Genomic DNA, 13280 nt, shown 5'->3' with positions numbered 1-13280 from the left:
TTACATCAGAGAAGGCCAGGTACCCTACACCACAAGAGGGGGTTTGAAATTTTGACTTGTCTACTTAAAGATCACCAAAATCTGATAACAAGGTAAATTACGTCCCTGGGTGGGATTGAACCACCAACCTTTTGGATAATAACCGAACACGCTAACTGATTGCGCCACAGAGACACTTTGCAAACGCACATTCTGACAAACGCTAATAAGCATTCAATTAGAACGTTTCCTAGAAAAACTTTAAAAAGTCAATAATCTGGAGAGTTTTTGTAAGATGTTTCTTCCATCAATCAACGAAGAACATTCAAGCTGATTTCTTGCAGCAGCTGGGCACTGTAACAGGTCCAGAGCTGCTCTGTAAGGCAACTAAAAGGGTGTGGGCCCTGCAGCACTACCTATAGTTCGCATTGTGCGTTGGAAGGCACAAAGTAAGCAGACGGGAGGAGTCAGGATAGTGCGCAAGGGCATAGAAGGGAGCGGCTCAAGAAAAGAGAAGTGGAAACAGACAGCAAACTAGGCTGGAGAGAGACCTGAGACAAAGAGATCTGAATTATACGAGAGCTGACCAGGGGAAACACAAATTATGCAGTCGAGTTTCCCACATTTGGGGAAATCGCTGGAGCAGCACACACAGAGTGCAATGGGTGAGCCTTGCCCTGGGAGAAGCACCTTCATGATCATAGTATCTCACCTGGCAGGTAAGTAGGAGTTGGGCAAGAGCTGAGGAGGGTCGCTGCTCGGGCACCCCCCTGTCAAGTGAAGGAGATCCAACTGAGGCAGCACAAGAGAACTCTCGAAAGAAGAACAAGGCTAGAGGAAGATCTGAGACACAGAAATCTGGCTTTTACCAGAGCTGACTAGAGGAAAGCACAAACACAGTCCCCCACTACCACAAATAATGCAGTCAAGTTTCCCACATTTGGGGAAATCACAGGGGTCAGCATACCCAGAATGCAATGAATGAACCTCACCCTGGGAGAACAATCTTCATGACCATGGTATCTCCTATGCAAAATAAGTATGATTTGGGATAGGGCTGGGGAGGGCCGCTGCTCAGGCACATCTCTGTCAAGTAAAGGAGATTCAACTGAGGCAGCACAAGGGAACTCTCATCTGGGGACAACAACTGCAGGGAGAACACATATTTTCAGATGAACATGGGAGGGCAGAAGGCTGCCTAATACTGAAGCACCCCCAAACAACAAACCAAATGCAACAACTAGTACAAGCATTCCTGGGGGAAGGCCTGCAGCAGATGGATTTGCATATGGTGATGTCATCCAAGCAGTGGGTCAAAGTTGGCTTCAACCCTCGTCTGCATATGAAAAGAGAAAAGGGGCGTGCAGGGCATGGCGGCCTTTTGCGGCGCTTGGATGACCCCTAGTTCGCATTAAACACCTCCACCCTACTTCGGTGTGGGGCTCATGTTGGCTATGCCCCAGCACCTGAAGCATTCAAGCTGATTACTTGCAGCAGCTGGGCACTGTAATAGCTCCAGAGCTGCTCTGTAAGGCAAGTAAAAGGGTGTGGGCCCTGCAGCACTACCTGTAGTTCGCATTGTGCGTTGGAAGGCACAAAGTAAGCAGATGGGAGAAGTCAAGATAGTGCGCAAGGGCATAGAAGGGAGCGGCTCAAGAAAAGAGAAGTTGAAACAGACAGCAAACTAGGCTGGAGAGAGACCTGAGACAAAGAGATCTGACGAGAGCTGACCAGGGGAAACACAAATTATGCAGTCAAGTTTCCCACATTTGGGGAAATCGCAGGAGCAGCACACCCAGAGTGCAATGGGTGAGCCTTGCCCTGGGAGAAGCACCTTCATGATCATAGTATCTCACCTGGCAGGTAAGTAGGAGTTGGGCTAGAGCTGGGGAGGGTCGCTGCTCGGGCACCCCCCTGTCAAGTGAAGGAGATCCAACTGAGGCAGCACAAGGGAACTCTCGAAAGAAGAACAAGGCTAGAGGAAGATCTGAGACAAAGAAATCTGACTTTTACCAGAGCTGACCAGAGGAAAGCACAAACACAGTCCCCCACTACCACAAATAATGCAGTCAAGTTTCCCACATTTGGGGAAATCACAGGGGTCATCATACCCAGAATGCAATGAATGAACCTCACCCTGGGAGAACAATCTTCATGACCATGGTATCTCCTATGCAAAATAAGTATGATTTGGGATAGGGCTGGGGAGGGCCGCTGCTCAGGCACATCTCTGTCAAGTAAAGGCGATTCAACTGAGGCAGCACAAGGGAACTCTCATCTGGGGACAACAACTGCAGGGAGAACACATATTTTCAGATGAACATGGGAGGGCAGAAGGCTGCCTAATACTGAAGCACCCCCAAACAACAAACCAAATGCAACAACTAGTGCAAGCATTCCTGGGGGAAGGCCTGCAGCAGATGGATTTGCATATGGTGATGTCATCCAAGCAGTGGGTCAAAGTTGGCTTCAACCCTCGTCTGCATATGAAAAGAAAAAAGGGATGTGCAGGGCATGGCGTCCTTTTGTGGCGCTTGGATGACCCTTAATTCACATTAAACATCTCCACCCTCCTTCGGTGTGGGGCTCATGTTGGCTATGCCCCAGCCCCTGAAGCATTCAAGATGATTTCTTGCAGCAGCTGGGCACTGTAACAGCTCCAGAGCTGTTCTGTAAAGCATGTAAAAGGGTGTGGGCCCTGCAGCACTACCTGTAGTATGCATTGTGCGTTGGAAGGCACAAAGTAAGCAGACGGGAGAGGTCAGGATAGTGCGCAAGGGCATAGAAGGGAGCGGCTCAAGAAAAGAGAAGTGGAAACAGACAGCAAACTAGGCTGGAGAAAGACCTGAGACAAAGAGATCTGAATTATATGAGAGCCAACCAGAGGAAACACAAATTATGCAGTCAAGTGTCCCACATTTGGGGAAATCGCAGGAGCAGCACACCCAGAGTGCAATGGGTGAGCCTTGCCCTGGGAGAAGCACCTTCATGATCATAGTATCTCACCTGGCAGGTAAGTAGGAGTTGGGCTAGAGCTGGGGAGGGTCGCTGCTCGGGCACCCCCCTGTCAAGTGAAGGAGATCCAACTGAGGCAGCACAAGGGAACTCTCGAAAGAGGAACAAGGCTAGAGGAAGATCTGAGACAAAGAAATCTGACTTTTACCAGAGCTGGCCAGAGGAAAGCACAAACACAGTCACCCACTACCACAAATAATGCAGTCGAGTTTCCCACATTTGGGGAAATCACAGGGGTCATCATACCCAGAATGCAATGAATGAACCTCACCCTGGGAGAACAATCTTCATGACCATGATATCTCCTATGCAAAATAAGTATGATTTGGGATAGGGCTGGGGAGGGCCGCTGCTCAGGCACATCTCTGTCAAGTAAAGGCGATTCAACTGAGGCAGCACAAGGGAACTCTCATCTGGGGACAACAACTGCAGGGAGAACACATATTTTCAGATGAACATGGGAGGGCAGAAGGCTGCCTAATACTGAAGCACCCCCAAACAACAAACCAAATGCAACAACTAGTGCAAGCATTCCTGGGGGAAGGCCTGCAGCAGATGGATTTGCATATGGTGATGTCATCCAAGCAGTGGGTCAAAGTTGGCTTCAACCCTCGTCTGCATATGAAAAGAAAAAAGGGATGTGCAGGGCATGGCGGCCTTTTGCGGCGCTTGCATGAACCCTAATTCGCATTAAACACCTCCACCCTCCTTAGGTGTGGGGCTCATGTTGTCTATGCCCCAGCACCTGAAGCATTCAAGCTGATTTCTTGCAGCAGCTGGGCACTGTAACAGCTCCAGAGCTGCTCTGTAAGGCAACTAAAAGGGTGTGGGCCCTGCAGCACTACCTGTAGTTCGCATTGTGCGTTGGAAGGCACAAAGTAAGCAGACGGGAGAAGTCAGGATAGTGCGCAAGGGCATAGAAGGAAGCGGCTCAAGAAAAGAGAAGTGGAAACAGACAGCAAACTAGGCTGGAGAGAGACCTGAGACAAAGAGATCTGAATTATACGAGAGCCGACCAGAGGAAACACAAATTATGCAGTCAAGTGTCCCACATTTGGGGAAATCGCAGGAGCAGCACACCCAGAGTGCAATGGGTGAGCCTTGCCCTGGGAGAAGCACCTTCCTGATCATAGTATCTCACCTGGCAGGTAAGTAGGAGTTGGGCTAGAGCTGGGGAGGGTCGCTACTCGGTCACCCCCCTGTCAAGTGAAGGAGATCCAACTGAGGCAGCACAAGGGAACTCTCGAAAGAAGAACAAGGCTAGAGGAAGATCTGAGACAAAGAAATCTGACTTTTACCAGAGCTGACCAGAGGAAAGCACAAACACAGTCCCCCACTACCACAAATAATGCAGTCGAGTTTCCCACATTTGGGGAAATCACAGGGGTCATCATACCCAGAATGCAATGAATGAACCTCACCCTGGGAGAACAATCTTCATGACCATGATATCTCCTATGCAAAATAAGTATGATTTGGGATAGGGCTGGGGAGGGCCGCTGCTCAGGCACATCTCTGTCAAGTAAAGGCGATTCAACTGAGGCAGCACAAGGGAACTCTCATCTGGGGACAACAACTGCAGGGAGAACACATATTTTCAGATGAACATGGGAGGGCAGAAGGCTGCCTAATACTGAAGCACCCCCAAACAACAAACCAAATGCAACAACTAGTGCAAGCATTCCTGGGGGAAGGCCTGCAGCAGATGGATTTGCATATGGTGATGTCATCCAAGCAGTGGGTCAAAGTTGGCTTCAACCCTCGTCTGCATATGAAAAGAAAAAAGGGATGTGCAGGGCATGGTGGCCTTTTGCGGCGCTTGCATGACCCCTAATTCGCATTAAACACCTCCACCCTCCTTAGGTGTGGGGCTCATGTTGGCTATGCCCCAGCACCTGAAGCATTCAAGCTGATTTCTTGCAGCAGCTGGGCACTGTAACAGCTCCAGAGCTGCTCTGTAAGGCAAGTAAAAGGGTGTGGGCTCTGCAGCACTACCTGTAGTTCGCATTGTGCGTTGGAAGGCACAAAGTAAGCAGATGGGAGAAGTCAGGATAGTGCGCAAGGGCATAGAAGGGAACGGCTCAAGAAAAGAGAAGTGGAAACAGACAGCAAACTAGGCTGAAGAGAGACCTGAGACAAAGAGATCTGAATTATATGAGAGCCGACCAGGGGAAACACAAATTATGCAGTCAAGTTTCCCACATTTGGGGAAATCACAGGGGCAGCACACCCAGAGTGCAATGGGTGAGCCTTGCCCTGGGAGAAGCACCTACATGATCATAGTATCTCACCTGGCAGGTAAGTAGGAGTTGGGCTAGAGCTGGGGAGGGTCGCTGCTCGGGTACCCCCCTGTCAAGTGAAGGAGATCCAACTGAGGCAGTACAAGGGAACTCTCGAAAGAGGAACAAGGCTAGAGGAAGATCTGAGACAAAGAAATCTGATTTTTACCAGAGTTGACCAGAAGAAAGCACAAACACAGTCCCCCACTACCACAAATAATGCAGTCGAGTTTCCCACATTTGGGGAAATCACAGGGGTCAGCATACCCAGAATGCAATGAATGAACCTCACCCTGTGAGAACAATCTTCATGACCATGGTATCTCCTATGCAAAATAAGTATGATTTGGGATAGGGCTGGGGAGGGCCGCTGCTCAGGCACATCTCTGTCAAGTAAAGGAGATTCAACTGAGGCAGCACAAGGGAACTCTCATCTGGGGACAACAACTGCAGGGAGAACACATATTTTCAGATGAACATGGGAGGGCAGAAGGCTGCCTAATACTGAAGCACCCCCAAACAACAAACCAAATGCAACAACTAGTGCAAGCATTCCTGGGGGAAGGCCTGCAGCAGATTGATTTGCATATGGTAATGCCATCCAAGCAGTGGGTCAAAGTTGGCTTCAACCCTCATCTGCATATGAAAAGAGAAAAGGGGCGTGCAGGGCATGGCGGCCTTTTGCGGCGCTTGGATGACCCCTAGTTCGCATTAAACACCTCCACCCTCCTTCGGTGTGGGGCTCATGTTGGCTATGCCCCAGCCCCTGAAGCATTCAAGCTGATTTCTTGCAGCAGCTGGGCACTGTAACAGCTCCAGAGCTGCTCTGTAAGGCAAGTAAAAGGGTGTGGGCCCTGCTGCACTACCTGTAGTTTGCATTGTGCATTGGAAGGCACAAAGTAAGCAGACGGGAGAAGTCAGGATAGTGCGCAAGGGCATAGAAGGGAGCGGCTCAAGAAAAGAGAAGTGGAAACAGACAGCAAACTAGGCTGGAGAGAGACCTGAGACAGAGATCTGAATTATACGAGAGCCGACCAGGGGAAACACAAATTATGCAGTCAAGTGTCCCACATTTGGGGAAATTGCAGGAGCAGCACACCCAGAGTGCAATGGGTGAGCCTTGCCCTGGGAGAAGCACCTTCCTGATCATAGTATCTCACCTGGCAGGTAAGTAGGAGTTGGACTAGAGCTGGGGAGGGTCGCTGCTCGGGCACCCCCCTGTCAAGTGAAGGAGATCCAACTGAGGCAGCACAAGGGAACTCTCGAAAGAGGAACAAGGCTAGAGGAAGATCTGAGACAAAGAAATCTGACTTTTACCAGAGCTGACCAGAGGAAAGCACAAACACAGTCCCCCTCTACCACAAATAATGCAGTCGAGTTTCCCACATTTGGGGAAATCACAGGGGTCAGCATACCCAGAAAGCAATGAATGAACCTCACCCTGGGAGAACAATCTTCATGACCATGGTATCTCCTATGCAAAATAAGTATGATTTAGGATAGGGCTGGGGAGGGCCGCTGCTCAGGCACATCTCTGTCAAGTAAAGGAGATTCAACTGAGGCAGCACAAGGGAACTCTCATCTGGGGACAACAACTGCAGGGAGAACACATATTTTCAGATGAACATGGGAGGGCAGAAGGCTGCCTAATACTGAAGCACCCCCAAACAACAAACCAAATGCAACAACTAGTACAAGCATTCCTGGGGGAAGGCCTGCAGCAGATGGATTTGCATATGGTGATGTCATCCAAGCAGTGGGTCAAAGTTGGCTTCAACCCTCATCTGCATATGAAAAGAGAAAAGGGGCGTGCAGGGCATGGCGGCCTTTTGCGGCGCTTGCATGACCCCTAATTCGCATTAAACACCTCCACCCTCCTTCGGTGTGGGGCTCATGTTGGCTATGCCCCAGCCCCTGAAGCATTCAAGCTGATTTCTTGCAGCAGCTGGGCACTGTAACAGCTCCAGAGCTGCTCTGTAAGGCAAGTAAAAGGGTGTGGGCCCTGGAGCACTACCTGTAGTTCGCATTGTGCGTTGGAAGGCACAAAGTAAGCAGACGGGAGAAGTCAGGATAGTGCGCAAGGGCATAGAAGGGAGCGGCTCAAGAAAAGAGAAGTGGAAACAGACAGCAAACTAGGCTGGAGAGAGACCTGAGACAAAGAGATCTGAATTATATGAGAGCCGACCAGGGGAAACACAAATTATGCAGTCAAGTTTCCCACATTTGGGGAAATCAAAGGGGCAGCACACCCAGAGTGCAATGGGTGAGCCTTGCCCTGGGAGAAGCACCTACATGATCATAGTATCTCACCTGGCAGGTAAGTAGGAGTTGGGCTAGAGCTGGGGAGGGTCGCTGCTCGGGCACCCCCCTGTCAAGTGAAGGAGATCCAACTGAGGCAGCACAAGGGAACTCTCGAAAGAAGAACAAGGCTAGAGGAAGATCTGAGACAAAAAAATCTGACTTTTACCAGAGCTGACCAGAGGAAAGCACAAACACAGTCCCCCACTACCACAAATAATGCAGTCGAGTTTCCCACATTTGGGGAAATCACAGGGGTCATCATACCCAGAATGCAATGAATGAACCTCACCCTGGGAGAACAATCTTCATGACCATGATATCTCCTATGCAAAATAAGTATGATTTGGGATAGGGCTGGGGAGGGCCGCTGCTCAGGCACATCTCTGTCAAGTAAAGGCGATTCAACTGAGGCAGCACAAGGGAACTCTCATCTGGGGACAACAACTGCAGGGAGAACACATATTTTCAGATGAACATGGGAGGGCAGAAGGCTGCCTAATACTGAAGCACCCCCAAACAACAAACCAAATGCAACAACTAGTGCAAGCATTCCTGGGGGAAGGACTGCAGCAGATGGATTTGCATATGGTGATGTCATCCAAGCAGTGGGTCAAAATTGGCTTCAACCCTCGTCTGCATATGAAAAGAAAAAAGGGATGTGCAGGGCATGGCGGCCTTTTGCGGCGCTTGCATGACCCCTAATTCGCATTAAACACCTCCACCCTCCTTAGGTGTGGGGCTCATGTTGGCTATGCCCCAGCACCTGAAGCATTCAAGCTGATTTCTTGCAGCAGCTGGGCACTGTAACAGCTCCAGAGCTGCTCTGTAAGGCAAGTAAAAGGGTGTGGGCCCTGCAGCACTACCTGTAGTTCGCATTGTGCGTTGGAAGGCACAAAGTAAGCAGATGGGAGAAGTCAGGATAGTGCGCAAGGGCATAGAAGGGAGCGGCTCAAGAAAAGAGAAGTGGAAACAGACAGCAAACTAGGCTGAAGAGAGACCTGAGACAAAGAGATCTGAATTATATGAGAGCCGACCAGGGGAAACACAAATTATGCAGTCAAGTTTCCCACATTTGGGGAAATCAAAGGGGCAGCACACCCAGAGTGCAATGGGTGAGGCTTGCCCTGGGAGAAGCACCTACATGATCATAGTATCTCACCTGGCAGGTAAGTAGGAGTTGGGCTAGAGCTGGGGAGGGTCGCTGCTCGGGCACCCCCCTGTCAAGTGAAGGAGATCCAACTGAGGCAGCACAAGGGAACTCTCATCTGGGGACAACAACTGCAGGGAGAACACATATTTTCAGATGAACATGGGAGGGCAGAAGGCTGCCTAATACTGAAGCACCCCCAAACAACAAACCAAATGCAACAACTAGTGCAAGCATTCCTGGGGGAAGGCCTGCAGCAGATGGATTTGCATATGGTGATGTCATCCAAGCAGTGGGTCAAAGTTGGCTTCAACCCTCGTCTGCATATGAAAAGAAAAAAGGGATGTGCAGGGCATGGCGGCCTTTTGCGGCGCTTGCATGACCCCTAATTCGCATTAAACACCTCCACCCTCCTTAGGTGTGGGGCTCATGTTGTCTATGCCCCAGCACCTGAAGCATTCAAGCTGATTTCTTGCAGCAGCTGGGCACTGTAACAGCTCCAGAGCTGCTCTGTAAGGCAAGTAAAAGGGTGTGGGCCCTGCAGCACTACCTGTAGTTCGCATTGTGCGTTGGAAGGCACAAAGTAAGCAGACGGGAGAAGTCAGGATAGTGCGCAAAGGCATAGAAGGGAGCGGCTCAAGAAAAGAGAAGTGGAAACAGACAGCAAACTAGGCTGGAGAGAGACCTGAGACAAAGAGATCTGAATTATACGAGAGCCGACCAGAGGAAACACAAATTATGCAGTCAAGTGTCCCACATTTGGGGAAATCGCAGGAGCAGCACACCCAAAGTGCAATGGGTGAGCTTTGCCCTGGGAGAAGCACCTTCCTGATCATAGTATCTCACCTGGCAGGTAAGTAGGAGTTGGGCTAGAGCTGGGGAGGGTCGCTGCTCGGGCACCCCCCTGTCAAGTGAAGGAGATCCAACTGAGGCAGCACAAGGGAACTCTCGAAAGAAGAACAAGGCTAGAGGAAGATCTGAGACAAAGAAATCTGACTTTTACCAGAGTTGACCAGAAGAAAGCACAAACACAGTCCCCCACTACCACAAATAATGCAGTCGAGTTTCCCACATTTGGGGAAATCACAGGGGTCAGCATACCCAGAATGCAATGAATGAACCTCACCCTGGGAGAACAATCTTCATGACCATGGTATCTCCTATGCAAAATAAGTATGATTTGGGATAGGGCTGGGGAGGGCCGCTGCTCAGGCACATCTCTGTCAAGTAAAGGAGATTCAACTGAGGCAGCACAAGGGAACTCTCATCTGGGGACAACAACTGCAGGGAGAACACATATTTTCAGATGAACATGGGAGGGCAGAAGGCTGCCTAATACTGAAGCACCCCCAAACAACAAACCAAATGCAACAACTAGTGCAAGCATTCCTGGGGGAAGGCCTGCAGCAGATGGATTTGCATATGGTGATGTCATCCAAGCAGTGGGTCAAAGTTGGCTTCAACCCTCGTCTGCATATGAAAAGAAAAAAGGGATGTGCAGGGCATGGCGTCCTTTTGTGGCGCTTGGATGAACCCTCCTTCGGTGTGGGGCTCATGTTGGCTATGCCCCAGCCCCTGAAGCATTCAAGCTGATTTCTTGCAGCAGCTGGGCACTGTAACAGCTCCAGAGCTGCTCTGTAAGGCAAGTAAAAGGGTGTGGGCCCTGCAGCACTACCTGTAGTTTGCATTGTGCATTGGAAGGCACAAAGTAAGCAGACGGGAGAAGTCAGGATAGTGTGCAAGGGCATAGAAGGGAGCGGCTCAAGAAAAGAGAAGTGGAAACAGACAGCAAACTAGGCTGGAGAGAGACCTGAGACAAAGAGATCTGAATTATACGAGAGCCGACAAGGGGAAACACAAATTATGCAGTCAAGTGTCCCACATTTGGGGAAATTGCAGGAGCAGCACACCAAGAGTGCAATGGGTGAGCCTTGCCCTGGGAGAAGCACCTTCATGATCATAGTATCTCACCTGGCAGGTAAGTAGGAGTTGGGCTAGAGCTGGGGAGGGTCGCTGCTCGGGCACCCCCCTGTCAAGTGAAGGAGATCCAACTGAGGCAGCACAAGGGAACTCTCGAAAGAGGAACAAGGCTAGAGGAAGATCTGAGACAAAGAAATCTGACTTTTACCAGAGCTGACCAGAGGAAAGCACAAACACAGTCCCCCTCTACCACAAATAATGCAGTCGAGTTTCCCACATTTGGGGAAATCACAGGGGTCAGCATACCCAGAATGCAATGAATGAACCTCACCCTGGGAGAACAATCTTCATGACCATGGTATCTCCTATGCAAAATAAGTATGATTTGGGATAGGGCTGGGGAGGGCCGCTGCTCAGGCACATCTCTGTCAAGTAAAGGAGATTCAACTGAGGCAGCACAAGGGAACTCTCATCTGGGGACAACAACTGCAGGGAGAACACATATTTTCAGATGAACATGGGAGGGCAGAAGGCTGCCTAATACTGAAGCACCCCCAAACAACAAACCAAATGCAACTACTAGTACAAGCATTCCTGGGGGAAGGCCTGCAGCAGATGGATTTGCATATGGTGATGTCATCCAAGCAGTGGGTCAAAGTTGGCTTCAACCCTCATCTGCATATGAAAAGAGAAAAGGGGCGTGCAGGGCATGGCGGCCTTTTGCGGCGCTTGGATGACCCCTAGTTCGCATTAAACACCTCCACCCTCCTTCGGTGTGGGGCTCATGTTGGCTATGCCCCAGCCCCTGAAGCATTCAAGCTGATTTCTTGCAGCAGCTGGGCACTGTAACAGCTCCAGAGCTGCTCTGTAAGGCAAGTAAAAGGGTGTGGGCCCTGCAGCACTACCTGTAGTTCGCATTGTGCGTTGGAAGGCACAAAGTAAGCAGATGGGAGAAGTCAGGATAGTGCGCAAGGGCATAGAAGGGAGCGGCTCAAGAAAAGAGAAGTGGAAACAGACAGCAAACTAGGCTGAAGAGAGACCTGAGACAAAGAGATCTGAATTATATGAGAGCCGACCAGGGGAAACACAAATTATGCAGTCAAGTTTCCCACATTTGGGGAAATCAAAGGGGCAGCACACCCAGAGTGCAATGGGTGAGGCTTGCCCTGGGAGAAGCACCTACATGATCATAGTATCTCACCTGGCAGGTAAGTAGGAGTTGGGCTAGAGCTGGGGAGGGTCGCTGCTCGGGCACCCCCCTGTCAAGTGAAGGAGATCCAACTGAGGCAGCACAAGGGAACTCTCGAAAGAAGAACAAGGCTAGAGGAAGATCTGAGACAAAGAAATCTGACTTTTACCAGAGCTGACCAGAGGAAAGCACAACACAGTCCCCCACTACCACAAATAATGCAGTCGAGTTTCCCACATTTGGGGAAATCACAGGGGTCATCATACCCAGAATGCAATGAATGAACCTCACCCTGGGAGAACAATCTTCATGACCATGATATCTCCTATGCAAAATAAGTATGATTTGGGATAGGGCTGGGGAGGGCCGCTGCTCAGGCACATCTCTGTCAAGTAAAGGCGATTCAACTGAGGCAGCACAAGGGAACTCTCATCTGGGGACAACAACTGCAGGGAGAACACATATTTTCAGATGAACATGGGAGGGCAGAAGGCTGCCTAATACTGAAGCCCCCCCAAACAACAAACCAAATGCAACAACTAGTGCAAGCATTCCTGGGGGAAGGCCTGCAGCAGATGGATTTGCATATGGTGATGCCATCCAAGCAGTGGGTCAAAGTTGGCTTCAACCCTCGTCTGCATATGAAAAGAAAAAAGGGATGTGCAGGGCATGGCGGCCTTTTGCGGCCCTTGGATGACCCCTAATTCGCATTAAACACCTCCACCCTCCTTCGGTGTGGGGCTCATGTTGGCTATGCCCCAGCACCTGAAGCATTCCAGCTGATTTCTTGCAGCAGCTGGGCACTGTAACAGCTCCAGAGCTGCTCTGTAAGGTAACTAAAAGGGTGTGGGCCCTGCAGCACTACCTGTAGTTCGCATTGTGCGTTGGAAGGCACAAAGTAAGCAGACGGGAGAAGTCAGGATAGTGCGCAAGGGCATAGAAGGGAGCGGCTGAAGAAAAGAGAAGTGGAAACAGACAGCAAACTAGGCTGGAGAGAGACCTGAGACAAAGAGATCTGAATTATACGAGAGCCGACCAGAGGAAACACAAATTATGCAGTCAAGTGTCCCACATTTGGGGAAATCGCAGGAGCAGCACACCCAGAGTGCAATGGGTGAGCCTTGCCCTGGGAGAAGCGTGTACATTTTCGGTATCGCCTGCCTAGAGAAATGGAACCTAGATGGCATTTGGTACCGGGGACACAGTACCTCAATCAAGTCTCTAGTTGCCTCTGAATTAACGATGGATACCGGAACCACGTTTCTCACCACCCAGGCTGACAAGACCTGAGTTATCCGCTTTGCAGCAGGATGACTGCTGTGATATTTCATCTTCCTCGCAAAGGACTGCTGGACAGTCAATTGCCTACTGGAAGTAGTACAAGTGGTCTTCCGACTTCCCCTCTGGGATGACGATCGACTCCCAGCAGCAACAACAGCAGCGCCAGCAG

At 50.3% G+C, this 13280-nt stretch overlaps 16 non-coding genes and 5 pseudogenes across 16 annotated transcripts; all 21 read right to left on the bottom strand.

Moving 5' to 3' along the window:
- Nucleotides 1–543: 543 nt before the first annotated feature.
- LOC135001667 (U1 spliceosomal RNA) lies at nucleotides 544–706 on the bottom strand. The gene has a single exon (XR_010203045.1). It is a non-coding gene; the product is annotated as a U1 spliceosomal RNA (small nuclear RNA).
- Nucleotides 707–858: 152 nt separating this feature from the next.
- On the bottom strand, nucleotides 859–1022 carry LOC135001638 (U1 spliceosomal RNA). Its single transcript, XR_010203018.1, has one exon. It is a non-coding gene; the product is annotated as a U1 spliceosomal RNA (small nuclear RNA).
- Nucleotides 1023–1693: 671 nt separating this feature from the next.
- On the bottom strand, nucleotides 1694–1850 carry LOC135001656 (U1 spliceosomal RNA). The gene has a single exon (XR_010203035.1). It is a non-coding gene; the product is annotated as a U1 spliceosomal RNA (small nuclear RNA).
- A 152-nt stretch (nucleotides 1851–2002) lies between these two features.
- On the bottom strand, nucleotides 2003–2166 carry LOC135001649 (U1 spliceosomal RNA). The gene has a single exon (XR_010203028.1). It is a non-coding gene; the product is annotated as a U1 spliceosomal RNA (small nuclear RNA).
- Nucleotides 2167–2837: 671 nt separating this feature from the next.
- On the bottom strand, nucleotides 2838–3000 carry LOC135001663 (U1 spliceosomal RNA). Its single transcript, XR_010203041.1, has one exon. It is a non-coding gene; the product is annotated as a U1 spliceosomal RNA (small nuclear RNA).
- A 152-nt stretch (nucleotides 3001–3152) lies between these two features.
- LOC135001655 (U1 spliceosomal RNA) lies at nucleotides 3153–3316 on the bottom strand. Its single transcript, XR_010203034.1, has one exon. It is a non-coding gene; the product is annotated as a U1 spliceosomal RNA (small nuclear RNA).
- A 671-nt stretch (nucleotides 3317–3987) lies between these two features.
- On the bottom strand, nucleotides 3988–4150 carry LOC135001659 (U1 spliceosomal RNA). Its single transcript, XR_010203038.1, has one exon. It is a non-coding gene; the product is annotated as a U1 spliceosomal RNA (small nuclear RNA).
- A 152-nt stretch (nucleotides 4151–4302) lies between these two features.
- Nucleotides 4303–4466, bottom strand: LOC135001644 (U1 spliceosomal RNA). The gene has a single exon (XR_010203024.1). It is a non-coding gene; the product is annotated as a U1 spliceosomal RNA (small nuclear RNA).
- Nucleotides 4467–5158: 692 nt separating this feature from the next.
- Nucleotides 5159–5300, bottom strand: LOC135001611 (U1 spliceosomal RNA; annotated as a pseudogene).
- Nucleotides 5301–5452: 152 nt separating this feature from the next.
- LOC135001652 (U1 spliceosomal RNA) lies at nucleotides 5453–5616 on the bottom strand. Its single transcript, XR_010203031.1, has one exon. It is a non-coding gene; the product is annotated as a U1 spliceosomal RNA (small nuclear RNA).
- A 669-nt stretch (nucleotides 5617–6285) lies between these two features.
- On the bottom strand, nucleotides 6286–6448 carry LOC135001664 (U1 spliceosomal RNA). The gene has a single exon (XR_010203042.1). It is a non-coding gene; the product is annotated as a U1 spliceosomal RNA (small nuclear RNA).
- A 152-nt stretch (nucleotides 6449–6600) lies between these two features.
- Nucleotides 6601–6764, bottom strand: LOC135001641 (U1 spliceosomal RNA). Its single transcript, XR_010203021.1, has one exon. It is a non-coding gene; the product is annotated as a U1 spliceosomal RNA (small nuclear RNA).
- Nucleotides 6765–7456: 692 nt separating this feature from the next.
- On the bottom strand, nucleotides 7457–7598 carry LOC135001612 (U1 spliceosomal RNA; annotated as a pseudogene).
- A 152-nt stretch (nucleotides 7599–7750) lies between these two features.
- LOC135001643 (U1 spliceosomal RNA) lies at nucleotides 7751–7914 on the bottom strand. The gene has a single exon (XR_010203023.1). It is a non-coding gene; the product is annotated as a U1 spliceosomal RNA (small nuclear RNA).
- Nucleotides 7915–8606: 692 nt separating this feature from the next.
- On the bottom strand, nucleotides 8607–8748 carry LOC135001618 (U1 spliceosomal RNA; annotated as a pseudogene).
- Nucleotides 8749–9419: 671 nt separating this feature from the next.
- LOC135001658 (U1 spliceosomal RNA) lies at nucleotides 9420–9582 on the bottom strand. Its single transcript, XR_010203037.1, has one exon. It is a non-coding gene; the product is annotated as a U1 spliceosomal RNA (small nuclear RNA).
- A 152-nt stretch (nucleotides 9583–9734) lies between these two features.
- LOC135001634 (U1 spliceosomal RNA) lies at nucleotides 9735–9898 on the bottom strand. Its single transcript, XR_010203014.1, has one exon. It is a non-coding gene; the product is annotated as a U1 spliceosomal RNA (small nuclear RNA).
- Nucleotides 9899–10571: 673 nt separating this feature from the next.
- On the bottom strand, nucleotides 10572–10707 carry LOC135001615 (U1 spliceosomal RNA; annotated as a pseudogene).
- Nucleotides 10708–10859: 152 nt separating this feature from the next.
- Nucleotides 10860–11023, bottom strand: LOC135001630 (U1 spliceosomal RNA). Its single transcript, XR_010203010.1, has one exon. It is a non-coding gene; the product is annotated as a U1 spliceosomal RNA (small nuclear RNA).
- A 692-nt stretch (nucleotides 11024–11715) lies between these two features.
- Nucleotides 11716–11857, bottom strand: LOC135001617 (U1 spliceosomal RNA; annotated as a pseudogene).
- Nucleotides 11858–12009: 152 nt separating this feature from the next.
- LOC135001654 (U1 spliceosomal RNA) lies at nucleotides 12010–12172 on the bottom strand. Its single transcript, XR_010203033.1, has one exon. It is a non-coding gene; the product is annotated as a U1 spliceosomal RNA (small nuclear RNA).
- Between the last annotated feature and the right edge of the window lie 1108 nt (nucleotides 12173–13280).

The sequence above is a fragment of the Pseudophryne corroboree genome, unplaced genomic scaffold (assembly GCF_028390025.1).
Source record: "Pseudophryne corroboree isolate aPseCor3 unplaced genomic scaffold, aPseCor3.hap2 scaffold_166, whole genome shotgun sequence".
NCBI lineage: Eukaryota > Metazoa > Chordata > Amphibia > Anura > Myobatrachidae > Pseudophryne > Pseudophryne corroboree.
This window is presented reverse-complemented; position numbering and strand designations above follow the sequence as displayed.